This window comes from Crocuta crocuta, unplaced genomic scaffold (assembly GCF_008692635.1).
Source record: "Crocuta crocuta isolate KB4526 unplaced genomic scaffold, BGI_CrCroc_1.0 scaffold408, whole genome shotgun sequence".
NCBI classification, from domain to species: domain Eukaryota; kingdom Metazoa; phylum Chordata; class Mammalia; order Carnivora; family Hyaenidae; genus Crocuta; species Crocuta crocuta.
In genome coordinates this window covers 3,991,592-4,015,650 of record NW_027527444.1, presented here as the reverse complement: position 1 = coordinate 4,015,650, position 24,059 = coordinate 3,991,592, and positions in this window count along the sequence as shown.

The following is a 24,059-nucleotide window of genomic DNA, read 5'->3' as shown; positions in this document are numbered from 1 at the left end:
TATAAGAAATGTACAAAATTCTCAATTGACTATCTCCCCAAGGTGAAGAGGGAACAGGAAAACAATTTTAATTTCCTTCCTTGCACTTTCTCCTGGGTTTCAAGTTTTCCTGTAATGATTACTTATTATTTTTGTGCTAAAAGTTAGTTGTATTTTAAAGATATTTTTACAGCCTCTTTCATGGAGACAGCTCATGAGATAAAGTGAAAATGCAGGGAAAACTACACACACCATAAACCCTCTTTCTTTACTGTATACGTAAGAACGTACATCAAAGACTGAGTTGAAGTCAAATGTGATAGTTGGTTTTTCTTTTCTTTCCTGTACTTTCAGTTATTTAAATTTTTTTCTCAATGCATTGTTTTCATGATGAGAAAAGAAGACTAAGGGAAGGTAGACTAAGCAATTTGCCATCAATGTGGCAGATTCTCCTTACTCACGGATTCGTGTTTGTGAATTTACCTGCCAAGACTCATCTGGACCCTCAGCGTCCATAGTCGGAGAGACTCAGGGGCATTTACGGACGTGTGTGGAGAGCAGACACGGCCTGACCTGCCCCTTCCCTGCTCTGCTTTCTGGTTTCAGGCCTGTGTGATCCAGGGTCCCTTTTGAGGTCTATTTAGGGCCACGTGGTTTCAACTTCACATCTTTGTTGGTGCTTCCCTGCTCTATAGGGCCCATGCCCGGCCCTGCAGGGCTGTCTGGGGCTCCTAAATGCAAGGGGCTACACGTGCTTTCCAGGAGAACTGGATGCCTTCCAGGCTGCATTGGAGAAGCTTCCTTCAGGCTGAGTCACGGTGCTGTTGGCATGAGCTCAGTGTTAGTGCGCCAGCGCTCTATATTCCATAAAGCGTCTTACATAGAAACACACACAAGCAAGATAACGTAGTCACCAGTTGACGACAATGCCGTGAGCAGAGCCTTGCAGGAACCGAGCCCTGTGTTTCTCCCGGCTCTGCTGGTCTGGCTGTCCCCGATGCAGCAACTTTATGGAGCAAGGCCAGGTACTGTGGGTGGCGAGACCCAGCTGTAAATACTGTCACTAGTACCTGCCACCCAGAGGAGAGTCGTAAGGATCCTGCCCAGAAGCAGCTCCTGATCCGGGCCCCTTGCCCGGCCTCGGCCCCAACCCGAGGAGCACTGGCTGCCTCCTCACCACCCGTCCCCACATACTGCTGTGCTGCTGCAATGCTTCTGCCCACCTGGCGCTCACCTGTGTCTTGTCTGCCCTCCGATGTAGCCGAATTTGGTGATGTCAGCTTCCTTCTCCAGGGCCGCTGGGGGGCCGAACCGAGCTGGCATCCCCAGTGGCCCGGCAGCTAGATCAGAGCCAGACTCACTACCTGAGATGTGCAGGGCAGCGCTGGGGTGGTGCTGGGTGTAGGGGGGCCAGGCTCGGGTCTCGCTCCCTCTAACTTTTAATGTGGAATTAATTTTTTTCTTTCCTCGTCTATTCAGAATGTTCAAAAATAGGCACTCCACAGTGAGATTAGATCTGAGCAGACCCTCCCTATGGGCACGGAAGAGCCAGCTCAGAAGAGCCGTGTTCAAGGCTTTAGCAGCTCCTGTGGCCACGGCCACCATGTCAGGCAGACCCTGGGACAGTCAGGCTGGGCTTTGCCAACTGCTCAGTCTCCAAGAATTGGCACATGTCATTGAATGGACAGTCATAATGATGGAAGAAACACACCTCCCTGAGATTTGAGGCCCGGAGACTGGGCAATCTGTGAGGCCATCACATACATGGTGAGCAAAGGGAGGAAGTTTTCAGGTAAAGGGAAGGAGCTATGTACCTGAATCTGAGCCAAGAGACTAATCCTGGTCTATTTAGAGAAAGGTTTTTATGCCGTTAAAAGTGTGCCAGTCATTTACATGCTAGTAAAAGCAGGACCTTGGTGCAGGCCCTGAAGGAAAAGATGGAAGAACCAGCACCCTGGGTGGGTTGGAAGGGGCTGCAGGGAGGAGAGAGGGTTGTGATACCTGCTTCCCAACTGCACTGTCTCCCCTCCTGCCAGTCAGGCCTGTCTTCCTGCTTTGAGACAGGAAATAAAATTTTTTTTTACCAGCAACAGGATTACTCATGCGGGAAAGCTCTGCCTGGACGTTATACTCTACAGGGCACCGTCCAATCCTATAGCTCAGAGAGAGTGCCATGTGACAGCGTGTTAGCTTCAGCTGCCGCTGTGGAAATAGCTATAAAATTATATCCACCTCGCAGTATCTTGTAAGGATAGAATTAATTTATGTCAAGTGCTCAGAGCAGCGCCTGGCAGGCAGACACCCTGTATGACTACAGTGATCAGCACTATACTGTCGGGAGAGTCATGTACTTTGAGTTCCGATACTCATACTATGAGTATGATGGTCGTGGAAGCCTCCCTTGGAAGCGATAAGTCGGAGCTTCGGTTGTTCACAGCTCTTTTCATGAGAGCCGCCACACGATTATCACGCCACTGTTCCTCGTGGGTGCCTGGCGAGTGCCCTCTGCAGGTCGTAGCTAAACTCTTTGTCTTGTGGGTGTTTTGTAGCATCCTCAGCCGCTCACCTTGACCCCCTCGCTGGAAATGTGCCTCTGCATTTGGTTGAAGGTACGCGGGAACGCGCTTACAGATTTATTTCTGCTGCTGTTGTGTTCACCTTAATAGCTGTCATCCTCGTACTTCTCTTGAATCGCATGAAAAATGTAATAGGCGAGTTACAGGGAAGAACCGCACTAAAACCCCAGTTTTACCAAGGACAGCACTGTTTGTTCCCGTGTTCTCCAGCCAAGAAGAAGCAAGGAGCAATTCATATTCTTGCTAATTATTGCAGACATTTAATAACGGGCTGACTCAGGGAGCCAACAGCAGTTTTCCCATAGGGCGCCGCTGCTCTGCAACTGTGTGGTAACAGCGAGCGTTTGGTGGAGGGAAACCACCCAGCTACAAAAGGCTTTTCTTCCAGTCTCTGGGCTGCACCTTTCAGGCCCCAAGCAGCTCCCACGCCCATCAAAGTGTCCTCAACTATTTCTTCAATTTGCTTTTTGCTTTCAAGACATTAAAGAACACTTTCAAGTCAAACGTGTAGCGGGAGTGTGTGAAAAGGAGTCTCTAATGCCGTCCTGGCTAAGTTGACCCAAGGGATTGTGCGGAAAAGCTCCGTGTTTTCCTTGTGGTCTGAAAGGAGTTGGGGAATCTCGCAGGGAGGGAGGTGTGGACCCCTCCTCGCACCAGCTTTCATCGCTGCCGCCCCTCCTCACCCCCTGCCGATGTCCTTCCCTGGTCCAGGGAGGCCCCGGTTTCTCTTTAGCTCTTGTTTGCTAAAGGGAGGTTCTGGGCTTATGTAAAACCTGGTACCGAAATCTAACAGTTTCTCAAGCTTGCAGGAGCGGAGGCTGTGAGGAAGCGAGGTCAGCTTTCAGGCCTGTGGAGGTGAATGCTTTTTGTTTTATTGCAGACGTAGGCCAGGAGACAAACCTTTTTAAAACTAAGTGCCCTGCTAAGCTTCCGAATGTTTGCACAAGACACCTCAGGGAATGCGGAATGACAGGAGCTTCAGGCCTCTGGATTCCGTGGCCATCTGGCTCTGTAAAGCCCCTCTTTCTGGCCGTGGGAGCTTGCGGCAGGCTGTGGGGAGTCTGCCTCGGCCAGTGCGGGTGACCCCCAGGAAGGGTGGCCTTGCTGAACATCACAACACGACAGTCAGGAAAGGGTGGCTATGCCAGTATGAACATTCCAGTGGATGTGAGCACCATGTCTAGACTCGCTTTCTCCATGGGATGACCGCCCATCCAGTTGGCTCCATAGTTAAGGCCAATGTAGATGGTAGCCTGTCCTGAAAAGTCTGTGGGCTGCCATTAGATCCCACAGGGGATCCAGGAGTCCAGCTCCCACAGAAGTAATGTGAAGTGCCAGCTTTTGGAGGACATTTTTCTGTTAGGGCCACAGCATGACCTTCTCCACAAATATGGAGCTGGGATACATTGGTGTCTGTTGGCATCTGATGGTATACATTGGTATCTGATGATCTCTGATGGTATCTGATAGTATGTGATGGTAACTGATGGCATGTGTTGGTATCTGGCAGTATCTGATGGTATCCGTTCATACCTGACAGTAGGTGCTGGTATCTGATGGTATGTGCTGGTATCTGGTGGTATATGTTGGCATATGATGGTATATGTTGGTATCTAGAAGTATATGATGGTATCTATTGGTATCTGATGGTATATGTTGCTATCTATTTGTATCTGGTGGTATCTGATGGTATATGTTGGCATATGATGGAATGTATTGGTCTCTGGCAGTATCTAATGGTATGTGTTGGTATTTGATGGTATCTGACAGTACATATACCTGATGGTATGTGTTGATATCTGGCAGTATATCATGCTATCTTTTGGTATCTGACACTATGTGTTGGTATCTAATGATATCTGATGGTATTTAATGGTATGTGTTTTGGTATCTAACAGTATCTGACAGTATGTGCTGGTATCTGGTGGCATGTGTTGGCATCTGATGGTATGTGCTCGAATCTGATGATATCTGGTGGTATCTGACAGTGTGTGATGCTATCTGATGGTATGTGTTGGCATCTGGCGGTATATCATGGTATCTTTTAGTGTATGATGGTATTTGTTGGTATTTAATGGTATCTGTTGGTACTGAATGGTATGTGTGTTGATATTTGACAGCATCTGGCAGTATGTGCTCATAGCTGATGGTATGTGTTGGTGTCTGATGATATCTGATGGTATCTGATGGTGTGTGTTGGGAATCTGGTGGAATGTGTTGGTGTCCGATGATATCTGATGGTATCTGATGGAATCTGTTGGTATCTGGTCGTATCTGATGGTAAGTGTTGGTAAGAGACTGGCAGGAGGACATACAGTATTGTCTATGGGGGATGGTACTGTGATTATGGACATTGCTGTGCAGGGTTCCTGGGGTCACTGTTCTTCTGGACTTTGCCACTTCATACTTCCGTGTAAAGATATTGGACATGTCCTATTTGATTGACCATTACGGATTGGAGGGTTTGTAGCTGCTGAACACAGACCTGATTTTGTAGAAGAGGGGACATTTTGTACAGGAAACATCAGGTCTCAACCAGCAGGTCTGGCTTCATGTGCTGCTCCACACATTCTGGTTACTTGAACTTGAAAAAAAATTACTTGGTGTAATTTAATAAGTGCTCTTTGAACACTAACTTCAACTCCCGTGTTGTGCACTTGGAGAAACGAAGATCGGGAAGACCATGGCTCTCCTCAGGAAGTGTGTGGTTGAACGGGGAGGGCGGCTGTGGACAGTGACTCAGAGCACGGCAGGGGGCAGTCCAGGAGTGTGATTGGGAAACCCCACAGGGTGTAGGACGCTCTAACAGGATCCAGTTTCTGAAGCATTTGGGAAGCACAGAAAAGGGAGTGATTGATTCTGACCACAGGCTTTGTGGAAGGCTTCCCAAGGGGGAGCCCATTGAACTGGGTCTTAAAGGGAGCACCACAAATGGTCTAGAGCAGTTGTCTGGCTGGAGAGTGGGGGCAGAAGGCACTCCTTCCCGTTTCTCTAGAGTGGGGACACCAGTCTTACTGGTCCCAAGCTTTAGTTCACCTCATGTTTCTACATATCAGACAAGCATTTTCTGACATCAGGGCATCTGGAGCATTCTCCTTATGCCAAGGCTGCAGGAAAGCTTTGAGGCTGAGACAGACACTGCTTTGTATCCATAGACCTAAGTTGGTAAGACTTTGCCAAGACGAGTTCTGCCCTTTGGTTTTAGCAATAGTGTGCCTTGGCCAGCTCGCCAGACCCGAAGTTTCTAGCACTGTTGGAATGTGGCACTTGCTTCAGACCGTGGGCTCATCCCTTGACTAATCTGTTGGGAGCACTCTACATGGGATGGATTTCAAAGTTAAAGAGAGCACACACAGATATTTGAAATTTGATTTGGAGGTATAGTAACATGGTTTATACTGCAGGCCATTTAAACTCTAATTTTTGAGAGATCAGTCAATAATCACACAGAAAACCTACGCATCGAGAAAGAGTCCAGCTGGGAGAGGAAATCACTTGAGGCATGAGATGTGCGCTGGCTGGCTGCCATTATCCCGGACTCCATCCTCACGTGACAGAAAGGGTGACAAAGCGTGGTGGCTTGGACGTGGCTATTTGGCAATCTTGGTTGTTTTGAAAATGAACAAAGTAAGCCTGTCACTTCAAGGAAAGCAACATATAGTGTTTGTTGCCAATAATAAAATTCAAGCTTTGAAGAGAATGCTAGAATTTCAGAAAAATTAAATTTGCCCCTGCGGCCTCGACAGCTTCCCAGTGCTAAAGACATTTTTGATGAGATCACTGGAGACACTAACAAGTGTGTGTGGGGGTTGGTATCAAATACAGGATGAGTCGGCCTTTGGAAGATCTGCATAGCTCAGCAGGCGATCAATGCATGAGGCTGCAAAATTGTGAGTGCGGCCGAGATGACTCAAGTCAGATGCTGAAGTAAGAGACGTTACTGTAACACACTGCTCGTCAAGTGTCAGTCTGCAAAGGCTGCTAAAACTCTCCCCTCTTTTCCTACCACATATCTGTGCGAAGCTGGTTGTCTTCATGAGTTAATCCGTCAAAACACCACATCACAACACAGGTACATGGGAATCTCCTAGTAAGCTGGACGTGATGGAGATTGGTGGGCGCATCTGACAGTGCCACCCCTCTCTGCACTCCTCTATTTGATTTGCACGGCCCCCCAGGGACCGCTCTGACATAAAACACTGCATTGCGTTAGGTGTACAGCTCAACGATCTGGGTATTTACTGGGAAGTACTGTACATGCTATAAAACAGTTACTGCATTAAGTCCAGTTCACATCCATCACCTCACATGGTTCCACATGTTTTTTGCTCGTGGTGAGAACTGTTAAGATCTACTCTCTTAGTAACTTTCAAATTTATAATGTGGTATGTTCACTGTGGTCACCACACTGTACACGACACTCCCAGGACTTGCTAATCTTGCAACTTGGGCCCCCTTCCTCCACTCTCTACCTCTGACAGCCACCACCCTGCCCTCTATTTCTGAGTTTGGTGTTTTTTTAGATTTCACATGTAGGTGAGATCACACAGTACTTGTCTTTCTTTGTCTCATTTATTTCATTGAGCATCATGACCTCAAGGTCCATCCCTGTTGTTGCAAACGGCAGGATTTCCTTTTTTTTTTTTTTTTTACAGTTGAATAATATTCATACGTATACATTTATATACATCTCACATCTTTACCTATTCATCCATGGACGGACCCTTCGGTCGTTCCTATATCTTGGCTATTGTGTAAAATGCTGCAGTGAACACAGGGGTGCAGATATATATTTTCTTTGGATATATACCAGAAGTGATTGCTGGACCCTAGTGTAGTTCTAGTTTTAACTTTCTGAAGAAACTCCACACTGTTTTCCGGAGCAGCTGTGCCAGTTTGCATCCCCACCAGCAGTGCCTGAGGGTTCCTTTTACTCCTCAACCTTGCCAACACTTGTTGTTTCCTGTGTTGTTAATTTTAGCCATTCTGACAGGTGTGAGGTGGTATCTCATCGCGGTTTTGATTTGCATTTCCTAATAATTAGTGATGTTGAACATCCTCTTCACCTACATCTGTATGTCTCTTTGGAAAAATGTTCAGCTCCTCTCCCCATTTTTAATTGGACTGGTTGCTGTTGTTGATGCTGAGCTGTGTGAGTTCTTTATATATTTTGGCTATGAACAATGAACAGATACATGATTTGCACATATCTTCCCCCATTCTGTCGGCCGCCTTTGCATTCTGTTGACCGTTTCCTTTGCTGTGCAGAGACTTTTTAGTTTGATGTAGTCCCACTCAGTATTTTTATTTTGTTATGGAAAACGTAACTATGTTCCAAAAGTGTATGTTATTTAAAAATATGCATAAGTAAAATATTCCTGTGACTACTTTAAACCAAATTCATGAAGATTTCATATTCTGTTTTAGTTTCTGATACAGTAAATGTTGATGCATATAACTCACATGAACACCCACACTCGGGGGTCCTCTGTCATTTGTAAGAATGGGAAGGAGTGTTGTGGCCAAGTGTCAGTGGGCTGATGCTTCAGTGACCTGCTCGTGTTGGCACTCGGAGCCCACATGGGTGTGGACATCATCCACGTTGCACCTGTGCCTGATTACCTGGCCCACGTCTGCACTTAATTAATGGTAGCGAGTGTTTTCCAAATAGGTGAGGGTGTCGGCCTTCCACGTTCTTTCTGCCTTCCTCCACCATCTCCCGTGACCCCTCCCCAAACCTCAGTGACCTCCATTCGGCGCTCAGACTGTTCTTGAGGATTGCTTGGGGAACGCGCTCGTGCAGTTGCTATGGTCAAAGAAGAGACGTCTATCTGCATTTTTGCCTGGTTTTCAGTGCAGACCCAGGACTTGCTCCTGCAGGTTGGTTGGGCCCCCTTCCTGTCACAGCAGTGGTGTAGGGAGGAAAGCGCCCCAGTGTGCCACGTGTCTAATTCCCTTGGATTTTGTCTTTTCAACTGGATCCCATGAAACATCAGGCAATAGAGCAAAGTTTGCATTAAACAAAAAACCTTCCTTACTTTAGAAAACAATACTTTGGGTTTTCTCTTTGACTTAAACATGCACTTTGTTTCTGACACTTTTAAAAGGGTCTTCAAGATCAAAGATTTTCATGCAACACCTGTTCCAACATTATTTTCAATGGCTATTGACCCATTCTTTGAGATTTTTATTTTACGCAGGTGCTTTTTTTTTTTTTTTATTTTGCAGTTAGATTATAGCATTAGCCTGAACAAAACCAGGCTGTGTGCATTCATGTGGGGATATATGTGGTTGTGCACACAAGAGGGTATCGCTTTGGAGAGCACACTTCCAGAGACTGGAGAGTTAAACCCATGGCAGCAACCACGCTGAGCTACAAATGCTCTTTTGATAATCTTTTATTAACACTAAACTGAATACCTCTGAAGGATTAATGCAAAAAGGAAACAAATACATTAAGAAATGTCTGTTTCACCTGAAAAATGCATCTGGTCATTGGCCATCGCCACTGTTTGAGTTTTCTTTGTACCGTCAAGGAAAAATGCCAACTTTTAGAACCTCGATGCCTTTCAAGAGCCTTTGGATAAAGAAAAATGAAACAGGTTAGCTGTGATGCAACATGGAAAATACCCACGCGCCTGTATCCCCACATAGGGCACAAATGTCCATATACACAGTCATACATGACTGTAAACTGCAGTGGGCACAATCCACAGTTTTTGCTCCTGAGATGAAGAGCTGTTTGTTTACACATTTGTGTCTATACCGGCCTTCTTAGGAACTTTTCACACTTACAACCTATTTTGTTCAGTCAAAACAAGGGCATCCGAGGTGGCCACTTGCGGAAACTGGTTGGTTCTTCAGACCCCTCAGCCGTCTTTATTTATTAAAAAAATTTTTTTGTGTCTTTATTTTGAGAGAGAAAGGCAGAGAGTGAATGGGGGAGGGGCAGAGAGAGAGGGAGACACAGAATCTGAAGCAGGCTCCAGGCTCCGAGCTGTCAGCACAGAGCCGGACATGGGGCTCGAACCCACGGACTGTGGGATCATGACCTGAGCTGAAGCCGGATGCCCAACCAACTAAGCCCCCTAGGTGCTCCCCCCACCCAGCTGTCTTTAGAACCTGACCTGTAAGTCATGATTCTCCAGCTCCTAGATGATGGTATTTCACAAAAACCCAAGAGCTGCCACACTGGGGCAGACACGAAATTTGCCACGCCTGGTCGGGCAGCTCACAAAGTGGAACAGAAGGTGTTGAAGGAAGGCAGAAGATGTCCTCTACCATGTCAGCCAGCCCTCACCCTGCCTGGGGCCTGGACCCTCCATGGGCTGGAACTTCTGAGTTTCCTTCCATTTATGTCATATATTGGCACCCAGCACAGTATGAAAGCCATTTATGAGTTGTCTTTCCTCATAGGCTCTGTGTTTTCAGAGGTTAGAATCTTCTCTTTTAAAAAAACATTTTTTTAAAAAAATTTTTTTTAATGTTTTATTTATTTCTAGGAGAGAGAGAGAGAGAGAGAGAGACAGCGTGAGCAGGGGAGGGTCAGAGAGAGAGGGAGTCACAGACTGAAATAGGCTCCAGGCTCTGAGCTGGCAGTCAGCACAGAGCCCGACGCAGGGCTCGAACCCACGAACTGCGAGATCATGACCTAAGCGAAAGTCGGACGCTTAACCGACTAAGCCACCCAGGCGCCCCAAAAAAACATTTTTTTTGACATACAAAAAGCTGTGCACATTTAATGAATACAGATATGATGTTTTGGGGATAAGTGTGTATCCATGAAACGCTCACTGCGATCAATGCCATAAACCCAGCCGCCCCTGCAGTCTCCTCCTGCCCTCTATGTGTTATCGTTACTTCTACTACTGTTAGGAGTCGTGTCTCTCCCATGAACACAGGAGTGCAGCTGTCTCTTGGAGCTCCAGGCTCCATTCCACGTGACCCCATGACCCAGCGCCGTTTCAGAGCTGGGATTCAGCCCAGGCCTGACTCCTTATCTCACCTTGAACTCACATGGCCACAGCAACCCCTCTGACATTGCTATGGGACTTCATTCTTTCCACGTTTAGAGACACATCTGATTTCATAACCTAAGGTGGTGGGTACTTCCACCATTACCTGGACTTATCAGACTGATGTTGGCACAGAGAGGCTGAAGATGTTGCTAGTTGTCACACAGCCCATGACCAGCTCGGGGTAGAGCTTGGGTCCTGGCATCCTGCTCCGCACCTTTCCCGTGGGATCACCTGTCCTTTGTCCCGAGGACTTGCTGACAGCCTACTTTCTGGAAATTGGCCAATGAAAGTATGAAAATAAGTGGATGTTTTCTACGTCCTCTGAGCCCAGCCTGTGGTGTACATAGGCCTCCAAATGCAATGACGTCTGGACGCACGTGGGCCTCACGTCCAAGTTTAGACCAAGACATTGTTTCAGTGGCATCGTGGTAGCAGCTGTGGCAGTGGAATGGTGAGTTTAAAACCTGAGAGGAGGCGCTGAGTGAAAGGGACAAAGGGGAAGAGTGGAAAGGCCCTCAGGCTTTCTGGTGGCGCTAGTACTGAGGCTCCCTTGACAAGCTCCCGGCCGCCACGCCCTGCACGCCTGTCCTGCCTGGGGTATTGTGGCCGAGGACTTTTATGGGGGTTCTGTCCTCATATGGCCAGCTGCCCAGTGACAGCACTAGACGGCACAGATTCCTGGAACAGAATGAGAGATTCATGGAATGTTCCAGCCCGTTCCAGCCAGCAGCACCCTCGGGAGAGGGTGGTCCGTGGGGCTGAGTTAGTGAGGCAGAGCTCTGGCTGCTGCGTCCTGGGCCCGGCATCCCCTGTGCCCACGCGGTGCTCCGAAGGCCGCTGTTGTCCCTCCAGAGTTTCGCTTTCCCCAGCGGGACCGGGTCCTCCAACACCGCGGGGCGGCTTGGGAGCGGGGGGCGTTGAGTCACCACTGGTTTGGGGACGATGGGATTTTAAATTCAGGCTCGGCAGATAAATATATTTCCTTCTCTGCTGCCAGAAAACATTGAAGCTTTCCTGCCAAAGTCACTACAGCTTAATGCATTAGCAAACACTGAACACAGACTGCGTGCACAACATCGCGGCTGACATTTGGGGACAGGAGAAGTGTGACAACAACATCTACATTTGCAGCGTTTACCACCGCGGAGCACCGTCTCTATTCCGCTTCCTCTCTGCGTCAGCTCGCCAGGCTTCGTGGTGGCAGAGTCGGTTCCAGACTCAGTTTTGTGTCCCTCTAGTGTGCTGCATAATGGAGGCGCCCGCAGGGATGGGAGGGATGACCCCCGCAGGCAGCCTGGGAGACCCCCGGCCGCTCCGGCCTGCCTGGGGGAGCCAGGCCCCGACTCCCACCCCGTCCTGCCCCCCTCCAGGTTACTCCTTAGACGGGCAGGCGCTGACGGTACCCGGCGGCGCGAAGGGCCAGGGCTGCGCGCCGGGAGCTGGGAGTCGGCCTGCAGCCTCCCGGACGCGTTCTCACCACCGAAACGCCCTGTCTTACAGACATCGTGGAGCCCCCTCTCTCTTTTTCTCATGTTTATTTTTGAGAGCGAGAGAGAGAGAGACTGAGCGTGAGCAGGGGAGACACAGAACCCGAAGCAGCTCCGGGCTCTGAGCCGCCAGCACAGAGCCTGAGGAGGGGCTCGAACCGCACACCGTGACATCATGACCTGAACTCAAGTCGAGCGCTGAACCCACCGAGCCCCCCAGGCGCCCAGGGAGCCCCCTCTCTTACAGCAAACGCGCAGGCATGTCTTCCACGCTCCTCCCCCAGGGGGGCTCCGGCCGGCCTCCGCCCCTTCCCCGCGCTGCGGGCAGCCTCACGCGGCCCTCCGGGGCCCCAGACGTGGTCGGTGGTGTGGGTTCGTCCCAGGACGCGTCTCTCCACGGCAGTGACCCCTTGACCGGCACTGACACAGGTCAGGGGGGGCATGCTGCTTCCTGGGGGGAGGGGAGGGCTGGGCGGCAGAGGGTCCGGAAGCAGAGGCCGGGCCTGGGCACCAGGACAGTGAGTGGTTCTGGGACAAGGCTTCAGAGCCGCGAGGGCGGGCCGGCCGTTGTCGCCTGAGGCGTCATCAAGTCCTCCTGACGCTGGGGGGCAGGAAGGCGACGGCGGCCTCGGGGCGGCCGCCTCGGGCCCAGTTTCTGCCNGGCCGCGCGCCGGCGGCTCCCCCGCCCAGCTGTGTCCTTCCTGCATCTGTGTCCGTACTTTTGAGACGGACTCACCGAAATCGGGCTTCTCCCCAGCCGTGTCCACCCCGTTGCCCCCAGGCCTGACGTCGGCACCGGGAGGGAGGCGCCAGGGTCTCCGCGCATGCGCGCCCGCGGCTGGCGGGGCGCACGCTGCCCCTGAACTGTCGGGGCGCTGAGGTCGGGCCGGCCTCCGGGTCCAGGGTCGCCCACTGTGCTGACTCCACTTAAAGAAGAGCTGAGGTCGTGGGCGTGGAGGCGCTTTGAAGAACGGAGAGTTCTAACGAACGTGCGTGCGGACTTCACGGGGGCCGGCGGACCAGTGCGCCTGAGACTGGGGGCGCGTGCCCTCCCACTCCCTCCGCCCCGGGTCTGGGGCCCAGCGGCAGCAGCACGGCCGGGTCGGCCTCCGGGGCCGCGCGCTGAGCCCACCAGAGGCGGCATCTGCAGATCGCGCGGGAGGCACCTGGGCAGAGTCTAGACGCGGCAGGTGGGGCCCAGGCCCTGATGCGCGGGCCGCACCGCTGCTGGGGGGCCTTCCCCCTTCTGCACACTCACCACACACTCAGCGCCTTCGCGTCCACCCCGTGCTTTCCTGCACCCTGGCTCTGCCCGCCTGTGCACACTGCCTCCCCTCTCCCATTCCAGCCTGCCCTGGGCCGGGCACCGGGGGCGCACGTTCTCACCTTCTAGCGACGTAGGACTCCCCTTCCTGGGCACTTTTGGTTTCGTGGGTTTAAATCAACTCCTGGCACTCTTTTTATATTTTATAGAGTATCTCAGAGCTTGAGGGTCCTTGAAAACTTGTCTATAAACCCTGTAGTAATGAATGGAGCTGGACTTTCTAATAGTAGAAACTCATGGTGTTAATATGCCTCGGGGGATAACCCGCTGGCTAGAGAGGGAACAGACACGGATGCCTGTATCTGTGCTTGTGGCTTATTTTTTAAAAAATTTATTTGCATCGACATGTATTTAGAGCAATTTAAGGTTCACAGAAAAACTGAAAGGAAGGTACAGAGTCCCCATATCCAGTACTCCAACCCCCGACCCCCTAACGCAGTGCTACGTTAGCCACGACTGATGAGCCCACATTGACACGCAACAATCACCCGCAGTCTGTAGTTTACATGAGGCTCACCATTGGTGTTGTACGTTTTCCGGGTTTGGACGAAATTATGGCGACATGTTTCTACCGTGGCCACATCCTGCAGAGTAGTTTCACTGCGTTAAAGCCCTCTGCGCTCCTCCCCCTCATCCCTCCCTCTGCATCAGGACCCCTGGCAGTCACTGACCTTTGTACCATCTGCAGTACCGTCTTTTCCAGACTGTCATATAGTTGCGATCGTGCGGCATGTAGCCTTTTCAGACTGGCGTCTTTCACTTACTAATAGGCCTTCAAGTTTTCTCCACATTTCTGCAGGGCTTGATAGCTCATTTCTTTTCAGGGCTGATTAATACCCCCTTGTCTGGATGGACCACAGTTCATCTATCCACTTAAGGACATCTTAGTTGCTTCCAAGTTTTGGCAGTTATGAATAAAGCTGTTATAAACACCATGGGCAGGTTTTCATGTGATCGTAAGTTTTCAGCTCTTTTGGGTACATACAAAAGAATTCGATAGCTGGATCATATAGTATTTGTGTTTTTAGTTTTAAATCTATATATATATTTAAATTTAGAGAGCACAGTGGGGGAGAGGCGCAGAAGAAGAGAGAGAGAGAGAGAGAGAGAGAATCTCAGGAAGACTCCACACTCAGCACAGAGCCCAACCAACGTGGCGCTCGATTCCAGGACACTGGGAACTGAAATCAAGGGTCAGACGCTAAACAGATGGAGCTTCCCAGGCGCATCACTCGTTTTAGGTTTTTAACAGAGGCCCAGTTATAACTCTCCTCTCCTCCTCTGACCTACCTTGGGCTGTCACAATCGGAGATCCTGTTGCTCTTATTTGTGCTAACAGTGCCCCCAGGCCTTTCCTTGCACCGGGGTCCCCTCCCACGTCCCAGAGTCCCATGTCCTCAGCGATCACTGTCACCTGGGTTCCTGGGTTGCCATGTTGTCCCAGTCATGGCCCGGAGGGTTCTTCCCAGATGGAATAATGAACAATCCAGGATTTATCGTGTTTTAAATCCCCAGCACAGTGTCTTAGCCTCACATGGTCAATCAGCGGGGGTTTAGATGGGAATGCCTTGTTGACAGCTGGGCCTAAAATAAGCTCACAGAACACTCATCAAAATGGCGATTTTCATCAAGTGTTAGTCTGGGACGGAGTGTCTGCTGGCTGCAGGCTGGAGGAGGCTGCCAGAAGGCCGACCAGGGCATTGGCATCGGCGACCCCCAGCTGAAAACTCTCTCAGAGGACATTTGCCCTCACTGATGGTCACAGCAGCAAAGCCAGACCCGGCCCTTTCCACCAGTGGTTTCCATCCTGCACGTGGCTGAGAAGTGGAAGAAAATGACCTTTGAAGGCCGAGGACATCTCGACGGAACCAATTATAACTCTGCGTGGGTCCTTTGGTGGCATGTCTCTGAGAAGAGTCACAAGAGTTTGTGGGACACATTCTGATAAAATGAGTCAGGGAGACTCCACTGGGATGAGGCCCCGAAAGGGTGGAGGGGTGTGAGGCCACCGAGAGCACACCGTCCCCTCTTCCGCCTGCCGCGGGCCTTGGCCAACCCGAGACAGGTCGGAGCTGAGGCGTCACCTCTGTCCCCGAAACATCCAATACCGATTTCCCAACTTGTAGGCTGCAAGCTGTCATCTAGAAGCTGTGCCAGAGTCGGGCGTGTGGCGGACTCCAGTGGGGGTGTAATAATCCTCCCCTAGTAATTCTTCAGGCTTCAGGGAGCAGAGGACACAGTGGGGGAGGGGGGAGAAGGTGGGATAAATGAGGGAGATATAATAATCTCTTTCATTTTAAGAATTCTACCTAATTTCTACTTCCCAGGAGTATAGAATAAGTAGTTTTTCCTTCTTATTTAAAAAAAAGAATTAATTTGATTTTTCTAATTGGAACACTCTCTACCTGCTGATTACCAACTGGAATCATGAATAAAAGTTTAGAATTACAATTCAGGAGGATCCTATAGCTAAATAATTAAGTTATCTGCAAAAGTAAAAAGCCAAGTCTGGGTAAGATGAAGGACGAATCAGGGCCGCTGGGTGGGCTGATGGACCATCTGGGGGCCTGTGGCGGAGGGTCCGGGGGTGCGGGGACCGGGCTGCCAGCATCAGGCGCTCAAAGGGGGATGGGCCTGGGAGCCTTCCACATCTTCCCTCCCTCTCCCCAGCCAGCTCTGCGTGGGCCATGCCCAGTGTGGCACCACTGTGTCCGGAAAGCTACGGTGCCGGCCGGGCCCGAGCGGGAGCTGGCTGTGCGTCAGGCAGCCGGCAGTGAAACGAGCTGCCAGCCGGCCCCGCCTGAGCCGTCCCTCTGACCCCTCATCCGATGCAGGATTTGGACGTACCTGTTCCTGAGGACAGGGGGAGCGGCGCCCGTGGGCGTCTACCCCCCCGGGGAAAATGAGGGAGCAGGGTCCCAGGTTGAAAACCAGGGCACTGTGGCCTTAAGTCCTCAGCTGAGCCCCTGGAGAAGCTCGCCTTGGGCCTCCACTGCTCCCCTCCCCTCTCGTAGGTGTGAGCCGAAGGGTCCGGAGAATAAAAGTGAGCCAAGGGGACAGTTGCCAGATGTACAGGGAACAGGTGATGGGGGGGGGGCGGGGCCTTTGCCAGAGGAGAGAAGCAGCAGACGAGCCGGGACAGCGACTCAACACGGAAGGAAATGGTTCCGGTGGAACAGACTCGGGCTGGGTGAGGACCCTGCGTGTGCGTGAATGGCTGCAGAGAGGAAGTGCTGGCGCCTCCACCGGGGTGTGGGGGAACAGGTGAGCCTCCACTGCCTGTCTGAAACTGCCAAAGAAGAAAAAACCCAGACAGTATACATAAAATAATGCTTTTCAATGGGGCGCCTGGGTGGCTCAGTCGGTCAAGCGTCCGACTTTGGCTCAGGTCATGATCTCACGGTTCGGGGGTTCGAGCCCCGTGTGGGGCTCTGTGCTGACAGGTCAGAGCCTGGAGCCTGTTTCAGATCCTGTGTCTCCCTCTCTCTCTGCCCCTCCCCTCCTCATGCTCTCAGAAATAAATAAAAACATTAAAAATTAAAAAAAAAAAAATAATGCTTTTGGAGAAACTGGGTGTCAGAGAAGAAGGCCCGATCCTCGAAGCAGCCTGGAGAGAGGTCCCCACCCGGGCCAGGAGCAGGCGGCCCGAGGGGGGCGGACCCAGGAGTCTGGAGGACCAGCAGCTGGAAGTCTCGGCTCAAGTTAGGTAGAGACATTGAGGAGTTAAACGTTCTGTGAAAACAGAATTTCCAGAGATGAAAACTACAGTCTCTAAGATGAAAAATGTCCCAGAGGGGACATGTGGTGGATCAGACATCACAGAAGGAAAGAGCCGTGAAGGTCAAGGTGTTAACGGTAGCAACTACCCAAAAGGAAACAGAGACCGACAAGAATTTTTAAAAATTAAAAGAGCATTGCTGAGCCATGGGAGAAGTTTGAGCAGCTTAGTAAATGGGTGTTTGGAGTTCCCAAAGGATGAGGGAACGAAAGAGAGATTTGACAAAGCAATGCCCACATTTGCTAAACACTGGCACAGCCCACTCGTCAGAGGAGCCCACGAACACCAGCAGCGTTTTCAAAACAACACTGAGGCAGGTTTTATTTAAATTGCTCAAAACCAGTGATTGAGAAAATATTAAGAGCCACCAAATGAGGGGTTGGGGAGAGGGAGAGAGCCACTAGATACAGAAGAATGAGGACTTTAATACTCGGAGGGATTCTGCTTTCCTGTGTCCCAAAGTCATCAGTGCCTGGGGCCTAATCCCACGTCTACAGAATCCTATACACTGTTCCCCGGTGGTGGAAAGCCCAGAGACATCCCCCCCTCCTGCAGGGACACATCGTGTCCTCTCCTCGTGCTGGACGTGGGCTGGACCAAGTGGCCCACTTCTAATGAATAAAACACAGTGCATGCAGTGAGCTGTCACTTGAGAGACTAGGATCCGCGGAGACCGTGTTCATGTCTCGGGCCCCCTCGCTCTCAGCCGCCGGCTCTGGAGGGTTCATGCTGCCTGCTGTGAACGGCCCTGTGGGCACGGCACGGGCTCTCTGCCCAGCAGCCAGTGAGGACCCGAGGCCTGCCTGTGGTCGCCCGCAGGAGCTTGGAACTTAGTCCTCTGGTGGTCCAGTGCCTAGATGATGATGCCAGCTGACACCGTGGGGTCACGGGGCACTCCTGGTCCTCAGACACCTGAGAGATAACATGTCGGCTCTTTTAATCTGCTGAAGTTTGGGACAAATTGTCATGCAGCAATAGATAACCGACACAGCACGCCAAGTGTACATGCGCATCGAGGAAGATGATACTGCTCATCTTACACTAGGAAAGACCGGAAAAGATAAAGCTGTTGTAGGTCTTATAGGGAAGATCTTGTAGGGATGTGTACATCTTATAGGAAACGTAGGCAGATATCAGGTACTAACAATTTGTGGGTAGCAAAACAAAAATAAAAGTAGAATAGATAATTTTCTTTTTTTAATGTTTTTTTTAAAATTTATTTCTGAGAGAGAGAGAGAGAGAGACAGCGTGAGCAGGGGAGGGTCAGAGAGAGAGACACACACAGAATCCAAAGCAGGCTCCAGGCTCTGAGCTGTCAGCACAGAGCCTGACATGGGGCTTGAACCCACGAACTGTGAGATCATGACCTGAGCTGAAGTCAGGCGCCTAACAGACTGAGCCACCCAGACGCCCCTAGATAACTTTCAAACCAGTAGAATAAATGTCTATATGCAAGGTAAGACAGAAATAGAGAAAAGAAAAATTTTAAAGTCTTACAAATGGAAAATATGCAAAAAGATGAAATACATTGCATAATATCACAGTATTTACATAAATGTAAATGGCTCAAACTCACTGATCAAAAGAAGAAATATTCTCAGATTCTAAAACCAACAAATGAACCCAGAAATATGTCATGAGCAAGATTTATATTCAAAAGGGACCAGAAGGGCTGGAAACACAGCAAAAGGAGACGATATGGACGACAAAAACGGGAAGCCGAGGAAGCTGCCGTGGCAACGTTAAATTTCATAAAGTATGACTTAACGGAAATTGCGAACTAGGAACAAAGATGGATGTACTCCTAAGAGTCACTTTGCCTTCCCTGGGTCTCAGCGAAGGGCAAGTAGAGGTGAAGAATGTGCTTGCAGAGCCCTTAGCTGTGGCCGTAGGAGGAACGGAGAAAAGGCGCTTCCCCACCAAACACTGAGGGAATGGGGGGGGTGCATAGATACCGCAACAAACCTTAGTTTTCAGTGCACACCTCTCAGGCACTGGTGGGACAGCAAACAGAAACGAGCAAACAGAGCCACTTCCAGGAACGCCAGGCCGGTGATTCAGACCAGAACTTCCACTGGGACAAGACCAAGTGAGCACACACTGGATTTGTCGATGCACAGCCATGTGCACACAGTGCGTATGACACACAGCCACGTGCATGCCATGAGTACACTGTAGGTAAAGACACACAGCCACATGCACACCATGTGTACAGACACACGGCCACGTGCACACCACGTGTACAGACACACGGCCACGTGCATGCCGTGGGTAGAGACACACACAGCCACGTGCACACTATGCATACAGACACAGCCACATGCACACCGTTTGTACACACAGCCACGTGCACACCGTGCATACAGACACACACAGACACACGCACGTCTCAATGCATTTGGAGAGTTAACAAGAGGTGAAGAGGTCCTGGATGTGAGTCCGGGGACACCTGACGGCTGAGGCTCTGGGTTGCCGGGCTCCCTGGGGAACGTGCTGATTCTAGGAGGATGGCCAGGACACCGAGTTGCTGCTACATATGTGTGTGCACACGTGCGCAGAGTTGACGGCTCTGTGGGCTGGGGGACAGCCCTGCCAAGGAGACCCAGGGAACCACCTCGTGTCTGGGGTCCCAAAGCCTGCACCTTGGGAGTAATCTAGCAACGACTAACTTATTTCAACTTAAGTTTTGCGTATTGTGTGAAGCAAGGTTTGAAGTTTATTACTATTATTTTTTGCATGTGATAGCTGAGTTACCTTGGAAATTTTGTGTAAAACCAGCTGACCACATACGTGTGGGCTGATCCTGACTCTGTGCAGTTCTGTTGCTTCATGTGCCTATCCTCACTCCAAACTACACTGTATCGTTCGCTGTGGTGATGAGTCGGGATCAGCTGGTTAAGTCCCCCACCTTAGTTGTTTTTCAGAATTGTTTTGGCTATTTTAATTCCTCTACAGTTCTACATAAATTTCATTTTATTTTTATTTTATTTTAGAGAGAGAGCTTGTGAGCATGTGCATGTGGGTGGGCAGGGGTAGGAGGGTGGGAGAGAGGGAGGAAAGAGAGAGAGAGAGAGAGAATTCCCAAGCAGGCTCCATGCCTAATGCCCCACACGGGGCTTGATCTCATGACTGTGAGATCATGATCTGAGCTGAAATCAAGAGTCAGACACTTAACTGGCTGAGCCACCCAGGTGCCCCTACATAAATTTTAGAGTCAATATATCAACATGTCACATAAAAGCTTACAGGGATTTTTACTGGGGTTCTATTAAATCTATAGATCAATTTGGGGAGAATTGATTTCTCAGTTTTGAGTCTGCCGGCACACAAACACGGTCTATCTCTCCATTTACTTAGGCTTTGAAAAAAGATCCAACCATAATTTGGGCTTCTCAGTGTCCATGTCTTATAGTACATATGTGTGCACACATGTATCCTTCAGAATTTCATATTCGTGTGCTATTAAAATGGTTTTAAGCTTTAATTCCCAGTTGTTCAATAAGTGAGTGATTGTATCTTTGTATCATGCAAGCTTGCTTGACTCACTTAGTCAAGCATTTCAGAACATTTTGGGGGGAGTATGTAAATTCCTTAATATATTCTACATAGACATTCATGTCATCTTCAAATAAAGACAGTTTTTCCTATTTTCCAAATTGTATGCTTCTATTTCTTGGCCCTATAGTGATGCTGTGGTAAGGTCCTCAAACACAGTGTTGAATAAAAGTGGCAAGAAGTTTATTTTTACAGGTTCTCAGTCACAGAGGAAAGACTTTCATCTTTACTAGGAAGATGGATATTAGCTGTGGGAATGTTTGGTGCTATGCATTTTCCTCAAACTGTTGCTTTAATTTCACCCCCCAAATTTTGATATATTATGTTTTCATTTTAATTCAATTCAAACTATCCTCTAATTCTTCCTGTTTAATTCTTTTTTGGCACACACATTATTTAGAAATACGTTGTTTAATTTCCAAATATTTCAAGATATCCCCAAATCTTTCTGTTAACATTCTATGCTTAATTCTATTATAGTCAGAAGAGATACTCTACTACAACTCTATTAAATTTCCTAAGTTTTTTATGTCCCAGAACATGTTCGACTTGGTAAAAATCCCATGTGCCCTTGAAAAGGATGTTATTCTGCTGTTGTTGGTGAGTGTGTCCTAGAAACGTCAGTTGCGTCAAGATGGATGGTAGGGTTATTTAAATCTTCTTTATCCAAATGCCATGACATTGGCGGTAGGATTTCAACACATGAATTTGGGGGGACATAAACATTCAGTCAATTGTGACCTTCAGTTAAAAGGCAAAGGGCATCCGAGTGGATTAACAATGAAAAAACCAGCCAACTCCATGCTGCTTTTGAGTGATGCATTCACACATAAGGAGGAAGAAAGGTTGGAAAGTACAATGATGACAAAAGACATATTTTGCAAATAGCAACCCCACAATTCCCAAGCTGTGCACTGATGTATCTTGTAATGACAGGGCAAGCTTAGAGGGTTAGATAAAACATTTAAACTTTTGAAGGAACACAGTGAATCTGCTGGGCTCTGTGCAAATTAGCAGCTCAAAGTAGTCATGGTCTCTGTGTTAGGTCTCTGCATTCCTTGTGATGATGATGATGATGATCTCTACATTCTTTGTGATGACGTGGATGTGATCAGCAGTTCCTGACCACAGGATCTGAGAAGCTCTGCAGTGCTCAACTCTAAGTTCTCAAGACATAAATCCTCACCAAGTCATTGGACCTAGCTTTTCAGTCAGTGGAACAGTTGGGTCTTATTTTTGGCTGAAGGCCATCCTGACACAGTTACTGGGACTCTATGGGGGCCGACAAAACAAACAAAAAAAGTCTAGCTCTATTAACATCAAAGCACTACTAGGGATACACTGGTTGCCTCATAATAATAAAAAGTGCCAATGCTGGAAAATGTAAAAATGTAGCACCAATTATAAGTAAGCACAAACCAATAAATATGCAAGTCGAAATCACAGCCATGTTGAGATTTTTAAAAATCTTTCCCATTAACTGATAAAACAACTGATGAAATTATGAAAAAATACCTATTTAAATTGTAAGATCACTAAGGATTAAGGCATTTCAATAACTAGCAAACTCGATCCTATGGATCTATCCTCAACACGATACCCAGTGACTACAAGTCACATGTTATTTTCAGACACAAGAAAAAAGTCAAACTCACCACATTTTTTTTTCATTTAAAAGTTTATTTTTTTTCTTTTTTTCTTTTTATTTTTTTTTACAAATAGCTTATTGTCTAATTAGTTTCCACATAACACCCAGTGCTCATCCCCACTAGTGCCCTCCTCCATGCTCATCCCCCCTCCCCCCCACATCCATCAGTCCTCAGTTTTTGTCAGCATTCAAGAGTCTCTCATGGTTTGCCTCTCTCCCTTTCCCCCACCATTTCCCCCCTTCTTCTCCCCCATGGTCCTCCATTAAGTTCCTCCTAATCCTCCTATACGTGCAAACATATGGTATGTGTCCTTCTCTGCCTGACTTATTTCGCTCAGCATAACACCCTCAAGGTCCATCCATGTTGCTACACATGGCCAGATTTCATTGTTTCTCATTGCCATGGAGTATTCCATGGTATAGATAAACCACATCTTCTTGATCCATTCATCTGTTGATGGACACTTAGGCTCTTTCCATGTTTTGGCTATTGTGGAGAGTGCTGCTATGAACATTGGGGTGCATGTGCTCCTATGCATCAGCACTCCTGTATCCCTTGGGTGAATTCCTAGCAGTGCTATTGCTGGGTCATAGGGGAGTTCTATTGTTAGTTTCCTGAGGAACCTCCACACTGTTTTCCAGAGGGGCTGTACCAGTTTACATTCCCACCAACAGTGTAGGAGGGTGCCCGTTTCTCCACATCCTCGCCAGCATCTAGAGGTCTCTGATTTGCTCATTTTAGTCACTCTGACTGGCGAAAGCTCACCACATTTTGGCCAGAAGCCTGCACATCTCACCATATTGCAATGAATTAAAATCATACAAAATGTGTATTTTGATCATAATGTACTTAAACCAAAAAACCAGTAGTAACAGGTAACTAAAAACACTCCACACATTCATTTGAAACGTAAGAAGTTGGTTTTCAATAATCAGTGGGACAAAAGAAAAGTCATGTTGCAAACTGGAAAATATTTTGAACCCAATGATAACAGAGATGTAATGTATTAACTCCCCCCTCCCCCCCGCTGGGGCTCAGCCAAAGCCTCTCTTACAGGAAAAGTTATGGCTTTATATGCATTTTAATAGAAAAAAGCCTTGACATCTATCAGTTAAATTTCTCATTTAAGCACTTGGAAGATGACGGCAAATTAAACCCAAAGGAAGTAGAGGATGGACAGAATTAGCAGCACACACTGATAAACTTGAAGATGTGCATGGGAGGGATCAAAGAGGCGTCTTTGTGAAGATGAAAATTAAATAAACCTCTGGTGAGTTCAGTCAGAGAAAAGAGGAGGAGTAATTAATGGTGTCTAGAAGGACGGATTCTATAACAGATTCCTGCATGGTCCCTACCTCCAGTACAAAATGCCTTTTCCTCGTACATCCTCAGCCTTAGGCACCAGCTTCTACTCCCACCGAGCAATTAGTTACAGTGCTTGGCCTTCGTTCTTCACGGGGAAGCATCTAGCATTCAAATTAATATTCTGTTTCCTTACAAACTGTATATCCTAGAGATATAGATGACAGGCTTGAATGAAAATAGGTCAACAGTACTTAAGATAAGTAATACTTTAATCAATTTTAAGATAATTTCTGATGGCTAGTGCATAACAGTAATATACTACTGCTTAAATTTCCCTTTAAAGCGGTGTAGACATTTAAAAACCCTATTGTATAAATTGCTTTTGAAA